General features: G+C 44.1%; 1 protein-coding gene across 4 annotated transcripts in view; it reads right to left on the bottom strand.

The window, feature by feature from the left end:
* Positions 1-26,102, bottom strand: part of LOC142651276 (uncharacterized) — a 290,189-nt gene that overhangs the window by 262,691 nt on the left and 1,396 nt on the right. For 2 of the 4 annotated variants that reach the window (XM_075825742.1, XM_075825743.1), the window contains exon 2: positions 1,114-1,171. The exons of 1 other annotated variant lie outside the window; for it this stretch is intronic. The gene's annotated coding sequence lies outside the window, so the exon portion shown is untranslated. Of the gene's footprint in view, positions 1-1,113; positions 1,172-16,487; positions 16,505-26,102 lie in introns of those variants that run through there. One more of the 4 variants, XM_075825745.1, reaches the window with a different exon arrangement.

Below are 26,102 nucleotides of genomic sequence, written 5' to 3'. Positions count from 1 at the left end.
TGTCAGCTGTCGGCGACAGCTGACCTCCCGGTTCCCGATGCACACTGTCGCCGACAGTGTGCACTGGGAAAAACTCAGTAACTGTTCGTCCTCGTGCGGGTAGGGGGTTAAATATTCGAGCACAATTAATCACAACAGTAAGGGTATGTTTACACGCTTTGTTTTCAGGCGTATTTTGGGGTGTAAACGCACCGAAATACGCCTGAAAAAACACTAGCTAAACGCCTACAAACATCTGCCCATTGAATTCAATGGGGAAAACGGCGTTTAGCTCAGACGGGGCGTTTTTTACGCCGCCATTTTAAAAAATGGTGTGTAAAAAAATGCCCTGAAAGAGAAGGAGCATGTCACTTCTTGAGTCATTTTTGGAGCTGTTTTGCATTGTGTCAATAGAAAAGCAGCTCCAAAAACGTCTATAAAAAACATTTTCAGCTTTAAAAACGGCTGAAAATCAGAGGCTGTTTTCTCTGAAAACAGCTCCGTAATTTTTAGCCGTTTTTGATCTTGCGTGTGAACATACCCTTAGCAAAGAAATGGTAAGACAGAGCCCTGTCCATATAATCTATTAATCGAAGGGTATGTGCACACGTAGTGTTTTCAGCCGTTTTTCAGGCTGAAAAAGTCCCAAAAAATGGCTGAAAAATCGGAAACAGAACGCCTCCAAACATCTGCCCATTTCAATGGGAAATAAGGCGTTCTGTTCCGACGGGGTGTTTTTTTACGCCTCGTTTTCCAAAAAACGGCGCTTAAAAAGGCGCCCGCGAAAAAGAAGTGAATGTCACTTCTTGGGATGTTTTTGGAGCCGTTTTTCATTGACGCTATAGATGTATGGTCAGATTTCCTGACTGGTAACAATCACTTTCTTACAAAAACAGAGCCACACCTGTCGACAGGTTGCGTGTGGCATTGCAGCTCAGCCCCATGCATTTCAGTACATCTGAGCTGCAATACCAGAAATAACCCATGAACACGTGTGAGGCTGTTTCTGGCAGAAAGCAGCCATGTTTTTATAATCCTGTAAAACTGAGGTTCTCTTTTTTAACAAACTATATCTGCCTAATTGTTCACACATCTACACGGAGCAAATAATTGATCAGTGATATAAGTACTTACTTTGGTAGATACTGAAGGTCTTCTCACTTGCATGTTGATCGGACTGAAGTAAACTTACCTATGGAAGGAGAATATTGAATTGGACATGAGCTTTGTGACGGGATGTAAAAAATATGACTACATTTAGGAGTTGCTCACAACATTAGAGGAATGTTTATTATGTCAAGTCAAATGATCAGATTAAATGTAAAACATGTAACCCTACCTGTTCAAATAATTATAGAAAATGATTCAAAGCTTCAATTGTCAATAATTACCTTATGGTTATGAAGAGGTTTTTGTATGAATCCAACAGAACAAAACCTCTGTATGATAACAATGTCATATGGAGTTACAGTATGTCCCCATAGATTTCTATTGGTGCCATATAACGACTTTGTACAACTCGGAGCTCGTGCGGAGCCTTAACCCCTTAATGACCAGGCCATTTTGCATGTTAATGACCAAGGATTATTTTTTGTTTTTTCACGGTCGCATTCCAAGAGTCGTAACTTTTTTTTATTCCGTCGACATAGCCGAATAGGGGCTTGTTTTTTGCGGGATGAGTTGTGTTTTGTAATTGCACCATTTTTAGATGCTTATAATATATCGATTAACTTTTATTAACTTTATTTTAGGAGAGAATTGAATATATGCAGCTAATCCAGCAGTGATTTTTCACGTTATGAGGCTGGGTTCACACAACCTATTTTCAGGCATAAACGAGGCGTTTTACGCCTCGAATTACGCCTGAAAACACGGCTCAAATACGTCGGCAAACATCTGCGCATTCATTTCAATGGGTTTGCCGACGTACTGTGCCGACGACCTGTAATTTTACGCGTCGCTGTCAAAAGACGGCGCGTAAAATAACAGCGTCGTCAAAGACGTGCAAGACACTTCTTGGGACGTAATTTGAGCCGTTTTTCATTGACTTCAATGTAGAACAGCTCAAGATTACGTCCGTAATTGACGCCTCGCAAAACGCGAGTACGAGCAATTACGTCTGAAATGCAGGAGCTGTTTTCTCCTGAAAACAGCTCTGTAATTTCAGCCGTAATTGTCGATATCGTGTGCACACATCCTAAATGTGCGCTGTTTACTATGCGGCGTAAATAACATGTTAACTTTATTCTACGGGTCGGCACGATTACGGGGATACCAAATATGTAAAGGTTTTATGTGTTTTCCTACGTTTGCACAATAAGAACCCTTTTAGAAAAAAATTACTTGTTTTTACATCGCCTCGTTCCAAGAGACGTAACGTTTTTATTTTTCCGTCAATGTGGCCGTATGTGGGCTTGATTTTTGCGGGCCAGGCTGTAGTTTTCATTAGTACTATTTTGGGGTACATAGAACTTATAGATTAACTTTTATAACATTTTTTATGGGGGAATGGGAGAAAAGAGAATTTTGCCGTAGTTTTTTGTGGTTTTTTTGGACGCCGTTCATCTGGTGGTTTCATTAATGTGTTCATTTTATTGTTCAAGTCGTTACGACCGCGGGGATACCATATATGTGCATGTGTTATTTGTTTTGAGACTTTTACTAAATAAAACCACTTTTTGGGCACAAAAAGTCGTTTTATTTTATTTTGACTGTACATTTTTTATTTATTTTTTCACAAACTTTATTTAACTGATTTACATTTTTCTTTTTACTCCCACCAGGGGACTTCACTATGCGATCTGCTGATCGCATATATAATGCTTTGGCATACTTAGTATACCAAAGCATTATTGCCTGTCAGTGTAAAACTGACAGGCAATATATAAAACCATGCCTAACAGGCATTTGCTTTGTTAGGCCCTCGGCTGCCATGGAAAACTGACGGCGCCCCGCGATTTCTTTGCGGGGACGCCGATGGGGTGACAGAGGGAGCTCCCTCCCTCTATCAAACACATTCGATGTCGCTATTGACAGCAGCATTTAATGGGTTAAACTGCCGGCATCGGAAAACGCTTTGATTCCGGCAGGAGCCAGGCTGTGTATAACAGCCGTGCTCCTGCCGCTGATCGCGTGGGTAAACTGGCAGCACCCACGCGATCAGAGGATACATCCGTCCTTTTGCAGGAACTAACTCCTACACAGGATGGATATATCCGTCCTTCGTGGTAAAGGGGTTAAAGACTTATCAGCTCTCCTGTGTGGTGTAGTATAGAGGAGCGGTCAGTTCTCCTGTGTGGTGTAGTATAGAGGATCTGTCAGCTCCCCTGTGTGGTGTAGTATAGAGGATCTGTCAGCTCTCCTGTGTGGTGTAGTATAGAGGAGCTGTCAGTTCTCCTATGTGGTGTAGTATAGAGGATCTGTCAGCTCTCCTGTGTGGTGTAGTATAGAGGAGCTGTTAGGTCTCCTGTGTGGTGTAGTATAGAGGATCTGTCAGCTCTCCTGTGTGGTGTATTAAAGAGGATCTGTCAGCTCTCCTGTGTGGTGTAGTATAGAGGATCTGTCAGCTCTCCTGTGTGGTGTAGTATATAGGAGCTGTCAGCTCTCCTGTGTGGTGTAGTAGAGAGGATCTGCCAGCTCTCCTGTGTGGTATAGTATAGAAAATATGTCAGCTCTCCTGTGTGGTGTAGTACAGAGGATCTGTCAGCTCTCCTGTGTGGTGTAGTATAGAGAATCTGTCAGCTCTCCTGTGTGGTGTAGTATAGTGGAGCTGTTATCTCTCCTGTGTGGTGTAGAAGAGAAGATGTCAGCTGTCCTCTGTGGTGTAGTATAGAGGACCTGTCAGCTCACCTGTGTGGTGTAGTATAGAGGATCTGTCAGCTCTTATGTGTGGTGTAATATAGAGGATCTATCAGCTCTCCTGTGTGGTGTATGTTAGAGGACCTGTCAGCTTTCCTGTGTGGTGTAATATAGAGGACCTGTCAGCTCTCCTGTGTGGTGTAGTATAGAGGATCTGTCAGCTCTCCTGTGAGGTATAGTATAGAGGATCTGTCAGTTCTCCTGTGTGGTGTAGTATAGAGGATCTGTCAGCTCTCCTGTGTGGTGTAGTATAGAGGAGCTGTCAGTTCTCTTGTGTGGTGTAGTATAGACGATCTGTCAAACTCTCCTGTGTGGTGTAGTATAGAGGAGCTGTCAGCTCTCCTGTGTCGTGTAGTATAGAGGATCAGTCATCTCTCCTGCGTGGTGTAGTATAGAGAATCTGTCAGCTCTCCTGTGTGGTGTGGTATAGAGGATCTGTCAGCTCTCCTGCGTGGTGTAGTATAGAGAATCTGTCAGCTCTCCTGTGTGTAGTATAGAGGAGCTGTTATCTCTCCTGTGTGGTGTAGAAGAGAAGATGTCAGCTTTCCTGTGTGGTGTAGTATAGAGGATCTGTCAGCTCTCCTGTGTGGTGCAGTATAGAGGACCTGTCAGCTCTCCTGTGTGGTGTAGTATAGAGGAGAGGTCAGTTCTCCTGTGTGGTGTATGTTAGAGGACCTGTCTGCTCTCCTGTGTGGTGTTATATAGAGGAACTGTCAGCTCTCCTGTGTGGCTGCAATTTTGCTGTAGTCGCGGCAATAACGACCGTGATAAGACCGCCACATCTCAATATACCTTTAGGGTATGTTCATACGGGATATTTTAGAACGTTTTTCTGTCCGTAAACGTCCGAAAAATCGGAAGCAGAACGCCTCCAAATATCTGCTTTCTGTTCCGATGGGGCGTTTTTTTACGCGGCCGTTTTTCAAAATAGCCGTGTAAAAAAATGTCAGCGAAAAAGTAGTGCAGTAAACTTCTTGGGACGTTTTTGGAGCTGTTTTTCATTGACTCTATTGAAAAAAGCTGCAAAAACGGCTGTAAAAAACGCTGCGAAAATCGCGAGTGGCTTAAAAAACGTCTGAAAATCAGGGGAAAACAGCTCCGTAATTTCAGACGTTTTTGACTCAGCGTTTAAACATACCCTTAGTCATCTCTCCCCCTGTACAGCCTACCAGTGACCACAGGGGGGTGATAATGAACTTTTGTTCATGTTATCACCACTTTACCAGTCACGGAGGACATGTCACATATATGTCTTTTTTCCCCTACTTCAGGGGTGAGAAGATGAGAAGTAACACATGTAACACATGTAATCATACCCTGGACCCCTAAGGGCCTGTTTAAATCTGCGCTGGTGTTTCAGTGACTGCTCTGTCAAAGGAGCAGAAAAACGAAAATACTGTAAACGCTGGTTCCTTTGTATTATGGACACCATCGGCGCCCTTCAGAACCCAATGACTTTCATCGGGTTCCATCATGGTGTACATTGTTTTACCGGAAACAACATTTGCATTGGAAGCCCGGTTAGGGGCCTCCGTCACAGATCCAGCCCAAAATACCACAGGCACCATAACCTAAACATGACAGAGCTCATTAATGTCAATGGGTTCCGTCGGGCGCCGATGGTGTCCATCATGCAACGGAACTGGCGCTTCCGGTCTTTTCATTGTTCTGCTCCTCTGACGGAAAAACAGACGCAGATGTAAACAGGCCATAAAATGGCTTACTATGAAATTGGATCCAGTGTGTCTAAAATTGGGAAATTAGATTGAGTTACATAAGCAACAGAAATGTAAAAAATCTACAGTAAAACAAAAACGTAAAACAGACAACTGTTGGACCCATTATAAGTCAAAGGGGGTAAACACGGATCATAACCCTATTGGGCGTGGCTTAGGCATGGCAGTGTGAGGACGTGTTCGTCTCCAGCTCCGGACTCACCCAGCCGAAAATCGCCCGACAGGGCTCACTCACCGGTCCCAGATGCAGGATGACTAGGGGAAAAAGCCGCAGGAACCTCCCGGACACCCCATCCAACGGCCGGTTTCTTCGGTCCACCCTGGACGACACTCCGCCGCGGTCCTCTTCTTCTCCTCCTGCAGGCCACACCCAGACTCCGTCGCCTCGTGGGATCTCTCCGCCTCCTTCCCCTTCTGGTCGGACGCAGACTGGCTGTTGCTCCCGAGCCCCTGGAGGGGAGATGTCACCTGTGGAGAGAGGTCAGTGTGGGACAGATTTCCCAGGGCCGGCTCCACCGATCCCGGCAGAGGCCTTTCCCCCTATTCAGCCCCAGCCAGCACCCGGACATGGGGTGACTCACATGGCGCCGCCAGGCAGGGCGCATGAGGCGCCATTTGTACTGACCGTTCAACGGCAGGCGATATCACAGGACTGTCAGCAGAGTCAGGGAACGCCGACCATTTTCAGGGGGACCCCGGCCCCACCAGTGCACACGGGGGATCATCAGACAGGCCCATCCCCGGGCCTCCCGCTCTCAATGGAACGGACAATGGCGGAACTCTGGGAAATGGTCAAAGTATTGTCCACCAAAACCGACTTGGATCTCCGCCTCACCCGGTTGGAGAAACACGACAGGGCCATTGGCGCACTCACACAGGAAGTGCGTGCTCTGGCCACAAGGGTGGAAACCTTGGAGCGCCAGCATTCCATATCTTTCCTGGACATTTCGGTCCTCTCACAGTCCTTGGCTACTCAAGCAACGCAACTACGGGACTTCTCCCTGCATTTGGATGATGTCGAAAATAGGGGGAGACGTAACAACTTGAAACTGAGGGGTTTGTCGGAGTCTGTACCTCCAGATGGACTTTATGATGCTGTGACACACATTTTTAACAAACTCCTGGACCGTCCGCGTGATATGCCCATTGAGATGGACAAAGTTCACACACTGGCAGGCCCCCGGAATAGAGATGGCAACCGACCCAGAGATGTTATATGTAGAGTGCATTTCTACAAGCAGAAAGAGGAGATTGCCCGGAGAGCCTGGGAGAAGGGGGCTGTTCCTTTCAACGGTACCGAGATTACAGTCCTGCCGGATGTCTCAAGACTGACACTCTCCATGCGCAGAACTGTCCGCCCCTTACTGGAAGCGACAAAGGCGGCAGGCGTAACCTACAGGTGGGGACACCCATTCTATATCATCCTTCGCAGGCAGGGGATTTCCTTTGCGGTCCGGTCCCCGGATGACCTGGAAGAGGCTTTTCGGTTTTTGGAGATCCCCAGGTGCGGTTACCGGACTGGACTGAACCCCCAGCACCGTTTGCTCTCAGAGGAGGACCATATCCAGATTCTGTGTCTCATCTTCCGCCTCGTCCATGAGTTGAGCTGACCGAACCCCGACCTCCAGAGCGACGATCCCCGCACAGAGACAGTGGAGTCGGGCCCGTTGAACCTCGGCCTCCAGGGCGGCGTTCCCCGCGGAGGGACTGATTGATCTTCGGCATTCTTATGTGGACATTTATTTGCACTTTACCCCACCTTTTTCTTCCACAGGGTTCTTGGAGGGCGTTGCTGGTGTTTCTCTGAGGACATTTGTATTGCTGTGGGTCGGGGGGGGGGGGTGGTTTTTACCGATTGGGGATGTTTCAACTGTTTAACCAAGTGGGGGAAGGTGGGTTCCTGTAATAGTTGATTTGGTGAGTCCGACGCTTAAGACGCAATATATTTGAGATATCTAGTTGACTACTGAATTTCTGAGACACTGTTTTTTGCATTGTATTTAGAACTGCCTGTGTAAACGTTTTAAAACAAATTTTATTAAACATAATTCATTATTAAAAAATGTAGCGCAAAAGTTGCCAAGGAAATCAGCTACAGGCGTTGGCAAGCAAATCCGGATTGCACACAATAGCTTGCGGGGTGTGAACATGTAGTCAGCACCAAAATAGAAGTGCCTAGCATGTAATAAACACCCCACACATTCACAGCTGCTAGGTGTGCTGGCAAAATATTTGAATGGGTTTGCCTGCCACAGATATAAAAAGACCACTTCCCAACGCGTTTCTGCACCAAGTAGGGGAGCGTCCTCAGGGGTATATCTTGTCTTATTAATCTTTATTGGTAAAGGGCCGGTCAGCATGTATTATGCTGTTTAAATTTCAGTTACGGCACATGTGAGACATCTGATGTCGGTCCCAACACGCGCGGGCAGAACACTGGGATCTTATGCACATCAAGCCCCACCTCCCTGGCCGGAGGCGTGATCGAGCCGCACCAATCAAAACACAAGACGTCAGAACAGACGCCCATTCGATCAGCCGGCCCCCTGGTAACCACTCAGCCAAAGGGATCGATGCAAACAGCATCGTTAGTAACATGGGGGGAGCCAAAGGCGGCCAAACCCAGCAAGACGACATAGCACCAAACTGAACTCTGTGATACAGCAAGGGAAACAGAATCGGAAAATGACAGCCCGAAGGCCGTAAATGGATGCGCGTACAGCACAGAGTAAAGAGCCAGGACGACATATACGCCGGCATCAGTCACCGACGCTGACGCCAAGGCACAAACATATCATAAAGTACGCACATCAGGATCCAATAAAAAATGCAGCAAATACACTGCATAGTAACAGGCGGAGATCAGACAAGTCACAGAGAGAAAGCACGAATCAGGCCGATAAAGCGAGCAAACCCCCCCCCCCCCAATAAAAAAAATAAAAAAATAAATAAAGATTTAAAAAAATAAAAATAAATAAAAATACACAGAGACAGTGGAGTCGGGCCCGTTGAACCTCGGCCTCCAGGGCGGCGTTCCCCGCGGAGGGACTGATTGATCTTCGGCGTTCTTATGTGGACATTTGCACTTTACCCCGCCTTTTTCTTCCACAGGGTTCTTGGAGGGCGGTGAAGATGGCGTTGCTGGTGTTTCTCTGAGGACATTTGTATTGCTGTGGGTCGGGGGGGTTTACCGGTTGGGGATGTTTCAACTGTTTAACCAAGTGGGGGAAGGTGGGTTCCTGTAATATTTGATTTGGTGAGTCCGGGGCTTAGACGCAATATATTTGAGATATCTAGTTGACTACTGAATTTCTGAGACACTGTTTTTTGCATTGCTGTCGTGGTCGGAGGCCTTCCTCTGAGGGCGACATAGCTCACGTTGAGTAGTGGAGAGATTTTGTACTCCGACCTTAGAGAAATCGTGTTTTCTGGTTGCTCCTGTACTGCTACTCCTGTGTAGGAGCTTTTCTTCTTCTTTTTCTCCTTCTTTCTCTTTTTCTCTCTCCCTTTTCTCTTCTGTCCATCCCTCAGTCCACTACCATGTCTGACATTACTGTTGTCTCCCTGAATGCACAGGGTCTGAATATCCCCGAAAAGAGGTCCTCCATTCTCCGTCTTCTGTGGAAAAGAAAAGCACACGTGGCATTCCTGCAGGAAACCCACTTTCGGGCGGACTGCCTACCAAAGCTCACGGACTCCAATTATCCTGATGGATATCATAGTGTATCACCCGACTCCAATACTAAGGGTGTCTCCATCCTGATCTCACGTTCTCTCCATTGGGAACATGTGGAGACCTGCACGGATGGAGCGGGCCGGTACCTTTTCGTGAAGGGTAAGTTGGATAACACCCAGTACACACTGGCCTCATACTATCTCCCTAACACTGGTCAAGTAGCCTTCTTGGAAAAGAGTTTTAGGGGCGCTGGATGGCTTTCTGGAAGGCACCCTAATACTGGGGGGGGGATTTAAATGTTACATTGGATCCCGTATTAGATTCCTCGCGAGGGCACTCCTCTCTACCCAGGTCAGCTCATCGTCGTATACGACGATTGTTGCATGAGTATCAACTGGTGGACGCGTGGCGGGTTCTCCATCCCTCGACCAAAGACTACACGTTTTATTCGGCCCCCCACGACTCCTACTCCCGATTAGATTTTTTTTTCTTACGTTACTCACATCTCTCCAGCCTCACATCGACCTCTATAGATGACATTACGCTTTCTGATCATGCCATTATTACTCTCACTCTAGCTCGCACAACGGCCCACCCTCGTTCTTGGCAGTGGCGACTGAATGAATCGCTCCTATAGGATCCGACGGTGGTCTCAGATATTCGCAGAGATCTGGTGGAGTACTTTGACACCAATACCACGACGGGGGTGGACTCTTTTGTATCTGGGAGGCGCACAAATGTGTGGTGGCGGTTCCTTTATACGAATTGGTGCCAAACTTAAGAAGGAGCGGGCGGCACATCTCCGGGACTTACTGACCCGAATACATCGACTGGAGCAGTCTCATAAGGTATCCCAGGATCGGGTGGTAGGGGAGGAGCTGGGGCAGTTGAGAGAACAGGTACGTTCACTCTGTCTTGCAAAGGCGAGGGCCTCCTTAGTCAAATGTAGACGACACTTTTATTAATTTAGTAACAAACCCGGTAGGACCCTGGCCCGAGCTCTTTGGAAAACCCGTTCACGCACCTATGTCCCCCATGTTCTAGGCTCACATAACAGACGTCTGCAGCTCCCACAAGACATATTGGAGGCCTTCCGTGCCTATTACCATTCTCTCTACAATCTCCCGAAGGCATCCTCTTCTCCGGATGGCAGTAGTCAGCTGGAGAAGATTGAGCAGTATCTTCGGGGATGAAATGTATCCCTCCAGAGGCTTTTGCGGCCTTGGAGGCCCCCATCTCCCCGGAGGAGTTGTCATGGGCACTGAAGGACTCACCCACGGGGAAGGCGCTGGGTCCAGATGGCTTGTTCCTACCATACTATAAGACCTACTCAGACTTGCTTTCGCCTCACTTCCTCCGGGCCTTCAATTCACTTACTGAGGGGGGTTCCATTCCTCGAGACACGTTGAGGGCCCACATTACGGTCATACCCAAGGAGGGGAAGGATCCATCCTTATGCCAGCATTATCGTCCTATTTCTCTACTTGATGTGGATCTGAAACTATTTGCAAAGATCCTGGCACATAGGATGACCCCGCTCCTACACAACGTGATACATACCGACCAGGTGGGTTTTATGCCCTTGCGGGAGGCGCAAAATAACACCACGCGGGCGATTAACTTGATGTACCAAGCAGCAGTCTCGGCCCTTCCCACTTGTTTTTTGTCGACGGACGCAGAGAAGGCCTTCGACAGGGTCAACTGGGATTCTATGCTGGCAACTTTGCGGTATGTGGGTATGGGGACTCATATGATGTCCTGGATTTCGGGTCTCTACTCCTGCCCATCGGCTCAGGTTAAGGTTAACGGGCACTTTTCATCTTCCTTCGCAATCACTAATGGTACGAGGCAAGGCTGTCCCTTATCCCCATTGATTTTCATTTTATGCTTGGAGCCCTTTTTGTGCCATATCCGCTCCAACCCGGATATTATGGGCTTGGACTTGGGAGGCAGGCCTCATAAGGTCGCCGCCTACGCGGATGACCTGCTCTTTTTCCTCACGGCTCCTAGGATTTCTGCAAAAGGCACTTAACAGCTCCGTGTGGCAGCCCCGTATGATGCGCGGCTGCGTGATTTTCGCGCAGTCGCCATTATGACATTCCGTTTGGATGTTTGTAAACAGAAAAGCACGTGGTGCTTTTCTGTTTTCATTCATAGTTTTACAGCTTTTGCGCGAATTACGCGCGTCCCACGGAAGTGCTTCCGTGTGGTGCGCGTGATTTTCACGCACCCATTGACTTCAATGGGTGCGTGATGCGCAAAATACGCGCAAAGAACAGACATGTCATGAGTTTTTCGCAGCGGTCTCATGCTGCGGAAAAATCACGCAACTGTCTGCACAGCCCCATAGACTAAAATAGGTCCGTGCGACGCGCGTGATTTGCACGGACGTATATCCCGTTCGTCTGAATAAGCCCTAACAGTGTGGAAAAGCTGCAAGTTAGCACCTTTCTCAGTTTTAGGCTGGATTCACACGGGCGTTGCACATCTCGAACGTGAAAAACTGTAGACTAGAGTCTATGGAGGGATGCGTGAAGCACAAAAAAATAGGACATGTCCTATTTTCTCACGGACCCTTCACACGGATCGTTGAAACAACGGCCGTGTAAACGGCCACATTGAATTACATAGGTCCGTGGGACGGCCGTTGTTTTAATGGCTGTCACACGGACGTATAACACGTTCGTGTGAACAAGGCCTTATTGAGTGTGTGCACTGTCTACTTGGAGCACTTGTATTTGGAACAATTTAGGGGTGGCATGTGGGTCACTAGCTCTGAGCATTAGGGGACTGTCTTGAGGTTTAGGTTTGATGGTGTGGCTGGGATAATAAGGGCTGGGGCTAGGGACGAGAATACATTTCAGACGGAGAAAGATGGAAGTCTGAGAAATTTTGTAGGAGGCTGTAATGGCAACAATAATGGTTGTCACCAGCTTTACCTGATCCCTGAAAGTAAGTGTGCCGAGTTGTGTAGTTAACATCCCTCAGTTCTAGTATCAGGAGACAGGGAAAATGGAAGTCTGAGAAAGTTGGATGGGGGCTGCATTGGTTGTCATCCAGCTTTACCTGATCCCTGAACAGTAAACTTGCCCACTGATATGGTGATACATCCCCCATGGTATAGTATCAGGCATCAGAGTAGGAAAAGTGAGTGCGGCTCTATTGGTAACCATCCTTCTTGTCATCCAACTTTCCTAGATTCCTGAAAAGTTAGGGCGTGTTTTTTTCAGGTGTATTTAGAGCTTTTATTATGCTTCGAAATATACTTGAAATATTGTCTGTTGTATTTTAGGTCTTGATGGCCAATGTGTTTTAATGTTTCATTATAATAAAGGATTTATACATTTTTTGCAGATACAATTTGTATCTGGTGTTATTCTTGCCTCAGTGGAGGTGTGATATGTCCTCACATTCAGCTATTGGTATTCAATATACTTGAAATATGCCTGCAAACAGCTTCCCATTTATTTCAATAGGAAATACGCTGTGTAGTACATACGAGGTGTATTTTTACGCTGCTTAGTTAAAAGACGTCTCATAAAAATACCCTTCGTAAAAAGGAAGTGACATGTCACTTCTTGATTTTTCCATTCACTACAAAAAGGTCTTCGAAAATACGTTTCAAAAACGCTTACAAAAATAAAAAACGCTTAGAAAATCAGCTTAAAAGAACTCCTGGATTGTCACACAAACCCCTAGGCGCACCAGGAAGCAACTGTACGTCCTGGCGGGAGGTCACTTCGTTGTTCCCGATGCACACAGCAGTCCATCGCCGCTGACTTTGGCAATTAACCTCTTAAATGCGCCGATCTATTGCAATTGCCGCATTTAAGGGATTTGTGGCATATCGGCATCCTCCGGCTGGTCCTGATAGGCTTCCTTTTAGAGTGACTGTCAGTGTCACACTGACAGTTAGAATACATTACACTAAGGCCTCATGCACACGACCGTAAAAATTCCCATTATTAACCCCTTAGTGACCAACAGTACGCCTTTTTACGTTCCTCACTAATGGGCTTTAGGCTAATGCGACGCCTTTTAACGTGATCGCATTAGCCTAAAGTAGCGCCGAAATTAATGATCGGGGCTCCGTTCTCTCAGCTACCGGAGGTAGCTGAGAGTTCGGGGCAACGACCAGAGACCATAACGAGTGGTCTCTGGTCACGTGATCGCCGTGAATCGCTATTTCACGGCGTTCACGCTAAACCGGCGGATAATCGCCATTTCTCTCTCCTCTCATGGAATAACTCCTTAGAGAGGAGAGAGAACGGGTAAATAGTGCGCCCCCCCCCCCGTCCGATTCCCCTTCATGTCCGATCCCCCCCCCGGTCCGATCCCCCCCCCCCCGGTCCGATCCCCCCCCCACGGTCCGATTCCCCCCCCCCAAAATGGCGCCCGAGTGCGCTTTGCATAACTTACCTGTGTCGTCATCTGGCACAGCAACAATCAGGGACCGTTGTGACTGGTCCCTGATCAGGTGATCTCTGTGATAAAACCTATCACAGAGATCACTGACAGTTATTTTCAAAACACAGCCAGGACATGGGCTGTGTTTCTCTCTCCTCCCATTGTAGTTGTTCTGAGAGGAGAGAGAAATCAGTCTAAGTCCTGTGCTGTGAAGAAAGAAAAAAAGTGATAAAAAATCATCGTTACATATACATACATATATATATATATAATATATAAAATCTATATTAGCGTCAGCGCTAGATTAGCGTCAGCGCTAGTTTAGCGTTAGTGCTAGTTTAGCGTTAGTTCTAGTTTAGCGTTAGTGCTAGTTTACCGTTAGTTTAGCGTTACTTTAGGGTTAGGGCTAGTTTAGCGTTTGTGTTTAGGGCCGTTTAGAATTAATTTTACATCTGTTATATAAAAAAAAAAAAAAAATATAAAAAAAAAATATATATAAAAAAATAAAAAAATTTGTGTCGTTTTTAGGATTTTAGGTTTACTTTAGGGTTAGGACTTATAGGGCATATATATATATATATATATACATACACATCTATAAATATGTCTCAGCGTATGTACAGCGCGGAGCAAGCCTACGCCTTGCTATGTTCCGACACTTCTGAAAGCGAAACAGACACCGCTTCAGAATTTGTTCCAGACAGTGACAGTGACGATTCTAATTCCACCGCTGAACCCCATAGTCCTATGGTGGTGGATACGTCAGTCGCTGTAGAGGTGTCAAGTGCAGGGCCGAGTGTTGCAGTCCCTCCCGTGATGTGGGATCCTGCACTATCATTTTCCCCCCAAGTACCCCAATTTGAAGCGACCCCAGGAATTAGTGTCGACGTCCAAAATTTTACCCCCTATAATTTTTTTAATTTATTTATATGTGATACGGTCCTAGACTTGATAGTCCAGCAGACTAATCTGTATGCTAGGCAGTTTGTTCTACAAAAGCCTGCATCTATGTACTCCAGAATGTGGAGCCCCACAAGTGTCCCAGAAATAAAAAAATTTTTAGGCATTACCCTCAATATGGGTTTGGTTAAAAAACCCTCTGTCCGGTCCTACTGGACTTGTAGTGCTGTCCACGCTACCCCTGTATTTGCAGCAGTGATGTCCAGAAACCGCTATGAGGCCCTAATGCGATTCATGCATTTTACTGATAATTCCCAAGTCCCCCCAAGAAGTGACCCAGCTTATGATCGGCTTAATAAATTAAGGCCATTAATCACCCTTCTAAATGATTTATTTTTAAAGTTGTACACCCCTGACAAAAATTTGTCAGTAGATGAATCGCTCATGAGCTTCAAAGGGCGTCTTTCCTTTCGTCAATTCATCCCTTCCAAACGAGCCAGATATGGGGTGAAATTGTACAAAGTTTGCGAGAGCACAACGGGTTACACCTGCGGTTTCAAAATCTATGAAGGCAGGGACTGCCAAATTTATACCCCAGGCTGCCCAGAAACTATTGGCACCTCTGGCAAAATTGTGTGGAACCTAATGGAGCCATTTCTGCACAAGGGGTACCACGTCTATACAGACAATTTTTATACCAGCGTTGCCCTTTATAAAGCCCTCCATGCTGCAAATACAGGGGCCTGTGGGACAGTACGGAAGAACAGAGTGGGACTCCCACAACAGTTGGTGTCCAGGCGTTTGGGAAAGGGAACATCCATGGCCCTTGCAAGTCAGGAATTGCTTGCAGTGAAGTGGGCCGACAAGAAGGATGTCTACATGCTGTCACCGTACACACGGACACCACTGTGGCAATTACGGAGAGGGGGGCTACCACTGCAAAGCAGAAACCGGTCTGTGTAACAGACTACAACAAATTTATGGGGGGTGTAGACCTTTCCGACCAGGTGCTTCAGCCTTACCTGGTGAAGCGCAAAAATAAGGCCTGGTACAAAAAGGTAGCAATCTACCTCATCCAGGTTGCTACCTATAACAGTTTTGTTATTTTCAAAAAAGCCCAAGGAACGCTCACTTTCCTTCAATTTCAGGAGAAGGTCATTGAGCATCTCCTTTTTGAGTCCACTATACCGGCACAATCCTGCGAATCTGAGGATGTGCGCAGGCTTTCAGAGCGCCACTTTTTACACCCTATTCCCTCCACTGAGACCCAAAAATATCCCCAAAAAAGGTGTCGGGTATGTAGCAGGCATGGCAGGAGGAGGGATACCCGCTTTTATTGCCCCATGTGTCCATCAAAACCAGCCCTTTGTAACTATCCCTGTTTCGAAACCTTTCACACGGTTGCAAATTACTAGAATTTAACACAAAAAAAAATAATGGGTTGGGGGCCTTTTTAGGGAGTCAATTTCTTTATATTTTCTTTTTAGTTCGTGGGCTTTCCAAGTAGGGATTATTTCTTGTGGGAGAGGTTGTAGAGCACATTTTTTTCAGACCGTGAAACTAATTTTACCCCTTATGATTTTTTTTATTTATTTGTGGGTGATCAAGTGCTGGAATTAATTGTCCAGTACAAAATCCCACATCCACAATTTTTTTATTTTGACTGTTCTTATGACTATGTCCTGCCACATACGGCTGTTACATTCCTAATTCTGTACCGTGATACGGGCATGATCTTTTTTTTTTATTTGGAGGATCTCTAATAATCGAGCTGTTCCTTATCAATACACCATGGGCTTTGTTACGGTTCTTCTGGAAATACTCATTTTGGGGATTAGTGATCCTTTACTGTTCCTATAGATGGTTTTGGACACTGTCCTTTTATATATTCTGTAGGTGATTGGTTGTTTTGTGCACATAGCGGTTCCTACCTTGCCGGGCAGGGGTCTGTTATGGTGTACCGCGTCACTTGGCACATTCGTCCCTCATAAGGATTGATGGAGCTAAAGAGACGTTGTACAACCAGTCACTGAAAAAAAAAATCCTTGTCATGACAGCCCTGCAGGTGTTCTTCTATCTAGTGAACAGACTCGAGTTTGCAACATAGTTGGATACATTTTCCTCCATTTGTTTGAAGATATTGCCCGTCACTCCAGTACAGTTTATTTTTTCCTCTCTGACTGATTTTATATTAGGACAGAATTCTGTCCACAATGACATCATAATGGCACCAACTGCTTCTTCAGCAAGACATAGTCATAAGTACAGGCAAATACGTCTATAGCAACATGTATCCGTTATGAATACACGGCTTCACTTCTATTCTGTGCCGCACAAATTTATTAATGTGGCATATTTCTAACAAAATAACCTTCTACCACGTCTCCTCTATTTCATGTGGAAACGTAATAAAAGCTTGAAGAAAACATTATATACCCATAGTGTCCGAAATGATACCCATTATTTCCTCCTTTAAAAAATTTTTGGTCCGCATGCCCACTACACCACAAGATGAATACCTTTAGGGGTTTCGTTTTTAAAATGGGGTCATTTCTGCGTGGTTTTTTTTTGTTCAGGCAGCTCAATGCCTCTAAATGCATGATATGGGGCCTAGAATTTATTCAATTGTGCCCTGAAAGCCAAAGGGTGCTCCCTCTCTTTTTGGCCCAGCCACACGTCTAATAAGCAGATTATGGCAACAATGAGAGTATTTTTGAAAACAGGAGAAACAGGGTGATAGATTTTGGGGTGTGTTTCTTCATTTTCATGGTCGCTTTACAAAGAAATCGGTCTTCAAAGTGATACTTTTATATAAAAAGTGTTTTTTTTATTTTATTTCACCAGCTATGCATTAAATTTAGCAAAAAACTGTGGGGTCAAAATACTCACTACACCCCTAGATAAATACCTTAAGGGGTCTAGTTTTCTAAATGGGGTCGTTTATGGGGAGTTTCTATCGTTCTGGTAGTTCAAAACCTCTCCAAATGTACAGTGGGGCCTAAAACAATTTCAAGCAAAATAGGAGTCCTGAAAGCCACCGGGTGCTCCCTTTCTTTCGGGCCCTGCTGTGTGTCCAGGCAACACATTAGGGTCACAATGGGGGCATTTTTGAAAACAGGAGAAACAGGGTGATAGATTTTGGCGTGTGTTTCTTCATTCTTATAGTCGCTTTACACAGAAATCGGTCTTCAAAGTGATACTTTTATGAAAAAAGTGAATTTTTATTTTTTTTCACCTGCTATGCATTAAATTTAGCAAAAAACTGTGGGGTCAAAATACTCACTACACCCCTAGATAAATACCTTAAGGGGTCTAGTTTTCTAAATGGGGTCGTTTATGGGGAGTTTCTATCGTTCTGGTAGTTCAAAACCTCTCCAAATATACAGTGGGGCCTAAAACATTTTCAAGCAAAATATGAGTTCTGAAAGCCTCTGGGTGCTCCCTTCCTTTCAAGCCCTGCTGTGTGTCCAGGCAATGCATTAGAGTCACAATGGGGGCATTTTTGAAAACAGGAGAAACAGGGTGATAGATTTTGGGGTGTGTTTCTTCATTCTTATGGTCGCTTTACACAGAAATCGGTCTTCAAAGTGATACTTTTATGAAAAAAGTGAATTTTTTTTTTTTTTTCACCTGCTATGCATTAAATTTAGCAAAAAACTGTGGGGTCAAAATACTCACTACACCCCTAGATAAATACCTTAAGGGGTCTAGTTTTCTAAATGGGGTCGTTTATGGGGAGTTTCTATCGTTCTGGTAGTTCAAAACCTCTCCAAATATACAGTGGGGCCTAAAACATTTTCAAGCAAAATATGAGTCCTGAAAGCCTCTGGGTGCTCCCTCCCTTTCGGGCCCTGTCGTGTGTCCAGGCAACGCATTAGGGTCACAATGGGGGCATTTTTAAAAACAGGAGAAACAGGGTGATAGATTTTGGCGTGTGTTTCTTCATTCTTATAGTCGCTTTACACAGAAATCGGTCTTCAAAGTGATACTTTTATTACAAAAGTGAATTTTTATTTTTTTTCACCTGCTATGCATTAAATTTAGAAAAAAACTGTGGGGTCAAAATACTCACTACACCCCTAGATAAATACCTTAAGGGGTCTAGTTTTCTAAATGGGGTCGTTTATGGGGAGTTTCTATCGTTCTGGTAGTTCAAAACCTCTCCAAATGTACAGTGGGGCCTAAAACATTTTCAAGCAAAATATGAGTCCTGAAAGCCTCCGGGTGCTCCCTCCCTTTCGGGCCCTGTCGTGTGTCCAGGCAACGCATTAGGGTCACAATGGGGGCATTTTTGAAAACAGGAGAAACAGGGTGATAGATTTTTGGGTGTGTTTCTTCATTCTCATGGTCGCTTTACAAAGAAATCGGTCTTCAAAGTGATACTTTTATGAAAAAAGTTAAATTATATTTTTTTATGCCTGCTTTGCATGAATTCTTACAAAAAAACTGTGGGGTCAAAATACTTACAACACCCCTTAATAAATACCTTAAGGGGTCTAGTTTTCAAAATGGGGTCACTTGTGGGGGTTTCCACCATTCTGACACCTATGAGCCTATGAAAACCTGGCTTGGTGCAGGAAAACAAAATGTACTACAAAATTTATACAATTATTACTTAACTTGTAAGTCCTCTAAATTGCTCAAAAATTATTTTTTTTTTTTCAAAAGTGCTGCCAAAATAGAGTAAAGAGATGGAAATATATATTTAATAAAAAAAATTGTACAGTATGTGTGTACATATGTGACATATTGCAGTTAAAAATAGGGAAAAATGATAATTTTTACAAAATTTCTTCAATTTTTCTATTTTTTAAGTTATTTCCGCAAATCGTATCAGTCTACTTTTACCACTAAAATAAAGTACAACATATGACGAAAAAACAATGTCAGAATTACTTGGATATTCAAAACTTTCACAGAGTTATTCTCTGATAAAGTCACACATACCAGATTTGACAAATTTGGCTTGGTCATTAAGGTCCAAACAAGCTTGGTCACTAAGGGGTTAAGGGTCGTAATTACGACCCGTAATAACAGGCTCATAGACTTCTATTGGCCACGGGTACCTTCCCGTTTTCTTACGGGAAGGTGCCCGTGCCGTTGAAAAAGATAGAACATATGCTATTTCAGGCTGTAATAACGGCACGGACAGCCCATAGAAGTCTATGGAGCTCCCGTAATGACGGGTGGCTACGTGTGTGCACCCGTCATTACGGCAGCGTTGCTAGGCGACGTCAGTAAATAGTCACTGTCCAGGGTGCTGAAAGAGTTAACTGATCGGCAGTAACTCTTTCAGCACCCTGGACAGTGAATTCCGATCAGAATATAGAGCAACCTGTAAAAAAAATAATAAAAGACGTTCATACTTACCGAGAACTTCCTGCTTCCTCCAGTCCGGTCTCCCGGCCGTTGCCTTGGTGACGCGTCCCTCTCGACATCCGGCCTGACATCCCTGGATGACGTTTCAGCCCATGTGACCGCTGCAGCCAATCACAGGTCAATCACAGGCTGCAGCGGTCACATGGACTGCCGCGTCATCCAGGGAGGTCGGGCTGGATGTCGAGAGGGACGCGTCACCAAGACAACGGCCGGGTAAGTATGAATTTCTTTAACTTTTATTACACAAAGGGCTGTCCCTTCTCTCTATCCTGCACTGATAGAGAGAAGGGGCTGCCGATTAGTGCAGTGCTATTTTGCAGCCAAAAACGTGCCCCTAAATACGGGTGGAATACGGGTGACACCGGACCCATATTTACGGGCACGGGTCCGTAAATACTGGTGCAAAACAGGTCGAATACGTGTGACCAAGGACCCGTATTTACGCCGGTATTTACGGGTGGGAAAAAATACGGTCGTGTGCATGAGGCCTGAGAACCCTGATGTTCTCCGCACAGTTTACATATGCCCTGATGTACTCCGCACAGATTACATATACCCTGATGTACTCCGCACAGATTACATATGCCCTGATGTACTCCGCACAGATTACATATACCCTGATGTACTCCGCAGTTTACATATACCCTGATGTACTCCGCACAGATTACATATACCCTGATGTACTCCACACATATTACATATATCCTGATGTACTCCGCACAGTTTACATATACCCTGATGTACTCTGCACAGATTACATATACCCTGATGTACTCCACACATATTACATATACCCTGATGTACTCCGCATAGATTACATATGCCCTGATGTACTCCGGACAGATTACATATACCCTGATGTACTCCACAGTTTACATATACCCTGATGTACTCTGCACAGATTACATATACCCTGATGTACTCCGCACAGATTATATATACCCTGATGTACTCTGCACAGTTTACATATACCCTGATGTACTCCGCACAGCTTACATATACCCTGATGTACTCCGCACAGATTACATATACCCTGATGTACTCCGCACAGATTACATATACCCTGATGTACTCCGCACAGATTACATATACCCTGATGTACTCTGCACATATTACATATACCCTGATGTACTCCTCACAGCTTACATATACCCTGATGTACTCCGCAGATTACATATACCCTGATGTACTCCGCACAGATTACATATATCCTGATGTACTCCGCACAGATTACATATACCCTGATGTACTCTGCCCAGCTTACATATACCCTGAGGTTCTCGGCACAGCTTACATATACCCTGATGTACTCCGCACATATTACATATACCCCCACATTATAAACTGAAATACCAGCAAAACGTCAAACAGAACAACTGCCAAGCAAAATCTGCGCTCCAAAAGCCAAATGGCGCTCCCTCCCTTCTGAAGCCTGCAGCGTGCCCAAACAGCAGTTTAAGTCCACAGATATGACATTGCCATACCCGGGAGAACGATCTTAACAGCTTATGAGGTATTTGTCTTCAGTGGCACAAACTGGGCACAACATATCAGTGGAAAATTTCAATTTTTACTTTGCACCATTTTCTGTGCATGAACCCCTTCGCGCACCATAATGTAATAGCATGTCGTGGTGCGGGGGGTGATGTATGGAGTGGACTCACGTGCCCGCTCCATAAGCTGCATTACAGCTGACACCCGGGACCAACGAACAGGAACAAGTGATCGGGCTGGGGAAATTAACTGGTTTTTGGTCACCTTAGCTCTCACATAAAATGAAATAAAAAGTGCTCAAAAAGTTGTATGTACCAATAAAAACTACAGCTCGTCCCGCAAAAAATAAGCCCTCACACCGCTCAATCGACCAAAAAATTAAAACGTTATGGCTCTCAATACTAGGTGAAACAAAACATTTTTTTTTTAACAAATTGTTTTTTCTTTGTAAAAGTTGTAAAATATAAAAAAAACTATACACATTTGGTATCACCGTAATCATATTGAACCGCAGAATAAAGTTAAGTTGTTTTTAAGTGAAAGCTGTAAAAACCAAACCCAAAAAACAATGGAATAATCGCAGTTTTTTTCCAATTTCAGCCCGCAAAGAATTTTTTTCAGTTACCCAGTACATTATATGGTCCTTTAAATGATAAAAAAAAGTTATGGCTCTTGGAAAGTGGGGAGTGAAAAACGAAAATGAAAAAGCAAAAAATGGATCAGTTCTGAAAGGGTTAATGAAAAACCACCTTTGGGTCAAAATGCTCACTACACCCCTTAAAATGCCCTTAGGGGTGTAGTTTCCAAAATAGGGGTCACTACTTGGTTGTTTGTTTTACTATTTGACCTCAGAGTCTTGCAATTGTGGACCAATGCTGTGAAAATCATCAAAATAGGCATTGAATGCGAATGTTGTTCTTTACTTTTGAGCCCCGTCATATGTCCAGGAAAATGATAAATGCCTTGAGGGTTGAAGTTTCCAAAGTGGGGTCACTTTTGGGGGCTTCCACTGTACTCTTGTACCTCAGGGGTTTTGCAAATGTGACAAAAACCAATCCAGCAATATTTGCATGCCAAATAGCGCTCCTGCCTTTCTGAGCCCTGCCGTGTGTCCAAACAGCAGTTTATGACCACATATGGGGTATTGTCGTACTCTAAGAAATTGCTTTATAAATATTGGGCGGCTTTTTCTCCTTTATCCCTTGTGAAAATTAAAAAATGACACATTTTAGTGGAAAAAATGTTGATATTCATTTTCACGGCCTAATTGTAATAAATTCTGCAAAAGACCTGTGGGGTCTAAATGCTCACTATACCCCTAGATAGATTCCTGAAGGGGCAGAATTTCCGAAAGAGGGTCACTTTTGGGGTGTTTACACTGTTTTGGTCGCTCAGGGGCTTTGCAAATGCAACATGGCAACGAAAACCATTCCAGCTAAATTTGAGCTTGAAAAGCCAAAAAGCCTTCTATGCCCTGCCGTGTGTCAAAACAGCAGTTTATTACCACATATGGGGTATTGCCGTAATCGGGTGAAATTGCTTTACAAATGTTGGGGTGCTCTTTCTTTTTTATTCCTTGTAAAAATTTTAAATGTTTATGTTTTCTCAGAAAAAAAGTAGATTTTCATTTTTATGGCCTACTTCCACTAAATTCATCATAAAAACCTGTGGGGTCAAAATGCTAACTATACCCCTAGATAAATTCCTTGAAGGGTGTAGTTTCCAAAATGGGGTCACTCTTGTGGGTTTCAACTGTTTAAAAATAAAACAGAGGCTCCAAAATCCACTAGGTGCGCTTTGGTTCTGAGGCCGGTGCTTCTGTCCATTACCGCACTAGGGCCGCATGTGGGATATTTAAAAAAACTGAAGAACCTGGGCAATAAATATTGAGTTGCGTTTCTAGGGTAAAACCTTCTGGTTACACATCTCCCCCTGAGGAAGCAATACCATAGCGAAACGCGCGTTGGGGCTTTTGTGCTGGAGCACACATCGTACCACTACTGCTATTTCATATGGGTAAGCCTTATCCAACACCTCTTATCTCTTAGTAACTAATTTTTGGTAGCTGATCCTGATGCAATACTCGGTATCTAGATCTCCATACAATACCTCTGTTTATATTGGGCTGTTTGTAATGTGATCTTGCCCCACAAGAGGTATTTTTCTACTTTTGAAAGATTCTGTGTTTATGGATAATATAGCCAAACCAATTTTTGCATATTGATATCTTCGATGTTTGCTCCCTGAAACTTTTTCTAGAGTCTTGTCCTTTTTTATATACTGTATTTTATATAAATGTATTTTTGTATATGTTAAATAATAAAATGTGCAATGTTTAAACATAATTTCTTGGCTATAAGCTCTTGTCTCTCTGTGGTTTCTTTAAAACCTTCTGTGGTACAAAAAAAATATATTACAAATTAATTTTGGAAATTTTTTTTGTAAATTTCACCCAAACCTCTAAAAGGTTAAGAAAGTTCGAGCGGTGCAGTTTTTAAAATGGGGTGATTTATGGGGACTTTCTAATGTATAAAGCCCTCAAAGCCACTTCAGACCTGAACCGGTCCATAAAAAAATAGGTTTTGTAAATTTTCTTGCAATGTTAAATACTTTTGTGTCAAGAAAGACAAAAGTATTGTAGGTATGATACCTTTATTAGCTAATCATAAAAATAATATATGAAGCTTTCAGAGCGCAGAGGCTCCTTCTTCAGGCAAGTTTACAAACGCATGACCTTCATCCATTAGTAAACTGCCTGAAGAAGGAGCCTGTGTGCTCTGAAAGCTTTATATATCATTTTTATGATTAGCTAATAAAGGGATCATACCTACAATACTTTTGTCTTTCTTGACACAAAAGTATATAACATTGCATATTGTTTCTGGCTAACACGGTCCTAACACTATTTTTTATACTGTACTTCGTGTAAATTTTCTTGAAAATGTGAGAAAATGCTGCTAAAATTCTAAGTCTTGTAACGTCCTAGAAAAAGAAAAGGACGTTCAAAAAACGATGCAAACATAAAGTAGACATATGGGATATGTAAACTAGTAACTATTATGTGTGGTATTACCATCTGTTTTACAAGCAGAGATATTTACATTTAGAAAAATGCTAATTTTTGCAAATTTTGGCAAAATTTTGCTGTTTTTCACAAATAAATATTTAATTTATCCACCAAATTTTTCCACTAACATGAAGTACAATATGTCACGAAAAAACAATCTCAGAATCACTTGGATAGGTAAAAGCATTCCAAAATTTTTACCACATCAAGTAACACATGTCGGATTTGAAAAAAATCGGCTGTGTCCACAAGACCAAAACAGGCTGTGTCCTGAAGGGGTTAACCTGACTAATTATGTGACAATCCTTCCCCTTGCTCTAGTAACAGAAGACATGGACGGATGGAAGTCTAGGAAAGTTGGGTGGCAGCTGTAATGGCGGCTTTCTTGGTTGTTACCCAGATTAGGACATGATCTATCTTTCCACAGATCGGAGAGTCAGGTCAGTTTTCACAGACCCGATTCACCCGCTAACGTAAATGGGTACGTAAAAACTAGCGGGTGCCACTCGGATGCCGTGAAAAACGGCCCGAGTGGCACTCGGTCGTGTGCAAGAGGGCTAAACCTGCCTGGTTGTGTGGCAATACTTCAACCTGTTCTAATATCAGGAGACAGGAAAGATGGAAGCCATAAATAGTTGGATGGCAGCTAAAATGGCGACCATATTAGTTGTGGCCCAGTTTTACCCAATCTCAGAATAGTAAATTTGCTGAGCGATGTGGCGATACATTCCCTACTTCTTAGTATCGGGTGTCATCATGGAAGCTTATCACCCAGCTTTTCCATATTCCTGAACAATAAGGCTGGATTCACACGAGCATGTTATGTCCGTAATGGACGGAACGTATTTCGGCCGCTAATCCCAGACCGAACACAGTGCAGGGGGCCGGGCTCCTAGCATCATAGTTATGTACGATGCTAGGAGTCCCTGCCTCGCTGCGGGACAACTGTCCCGTACTGTAATCATGTTTTCAGTACGGGACAGTAGTTCCACGGAGAGGCAGGGACTCCTAGCATCGTACATAACTATGATACAAGGAGCCCGGCTCCCTGCAGTGTGTTCGGTCTGGGATTAGCGGCCGAAATACGTTCCGTCCATTATGGATGTAACATGGTCGTGTGAATCCAGCCTAAACCTGCCTAGTTATGTGGCGAAACTTCTCCCTGTTCTAATGCCAGGATGTCATGAGACGGAAAAGATGGAAGTCTGGGGAATATCGGTGGCAGCTGTAATGGCCGCCAATAGGTAATTGAGAAAATGTGACAGAAAAATTAATACCCAATGTTTTTTATTGAGATTTTGGTGTATTTTAAGGTGAAGCAACCTGTTTTAATGCAATCACCACGTCTATTTTCCTCTAGAAAAATACTTTTTCCTCAGGGAATTTGTTGCCAGTCTTAATTAGGCCTTATTCACACGACAGTGAAAAAAAATGTCCATTTAAAACTGATCAACTGTCAGTTTTTCATGGCCATTTTGCATCAGTTTGTCTCTAAATTTTCATCCATTTCCAGTCCGTCTGTCCGTTTTTAATGGCCGTTTGACATCCATTTTGCATCAGTTTTTCATGGCCGTTAAAAAAACTGATGAATTTCATTGGTCAGGCT

Source organism: Rhinoderma darwinii, chromosome 5, assembly GCF_050947455.1.
Source record: "Rhinoderma darwinii isolate aRhiDar2 chromosome 5, aRhiDar2.hap1, whole genome shotgun sequence".
NCBI classification, from domain to species: Eukaryota; Metazoa; Chordata; class Amphibia; order Anura; family Rhinodermatidae; genus Rhinoderma; species Rhinoderma darwinii.
Note: the sequence above shows the minus strand (reverse complement) of the source record. Positions and strands in the feature narration are given on the sequence as shown.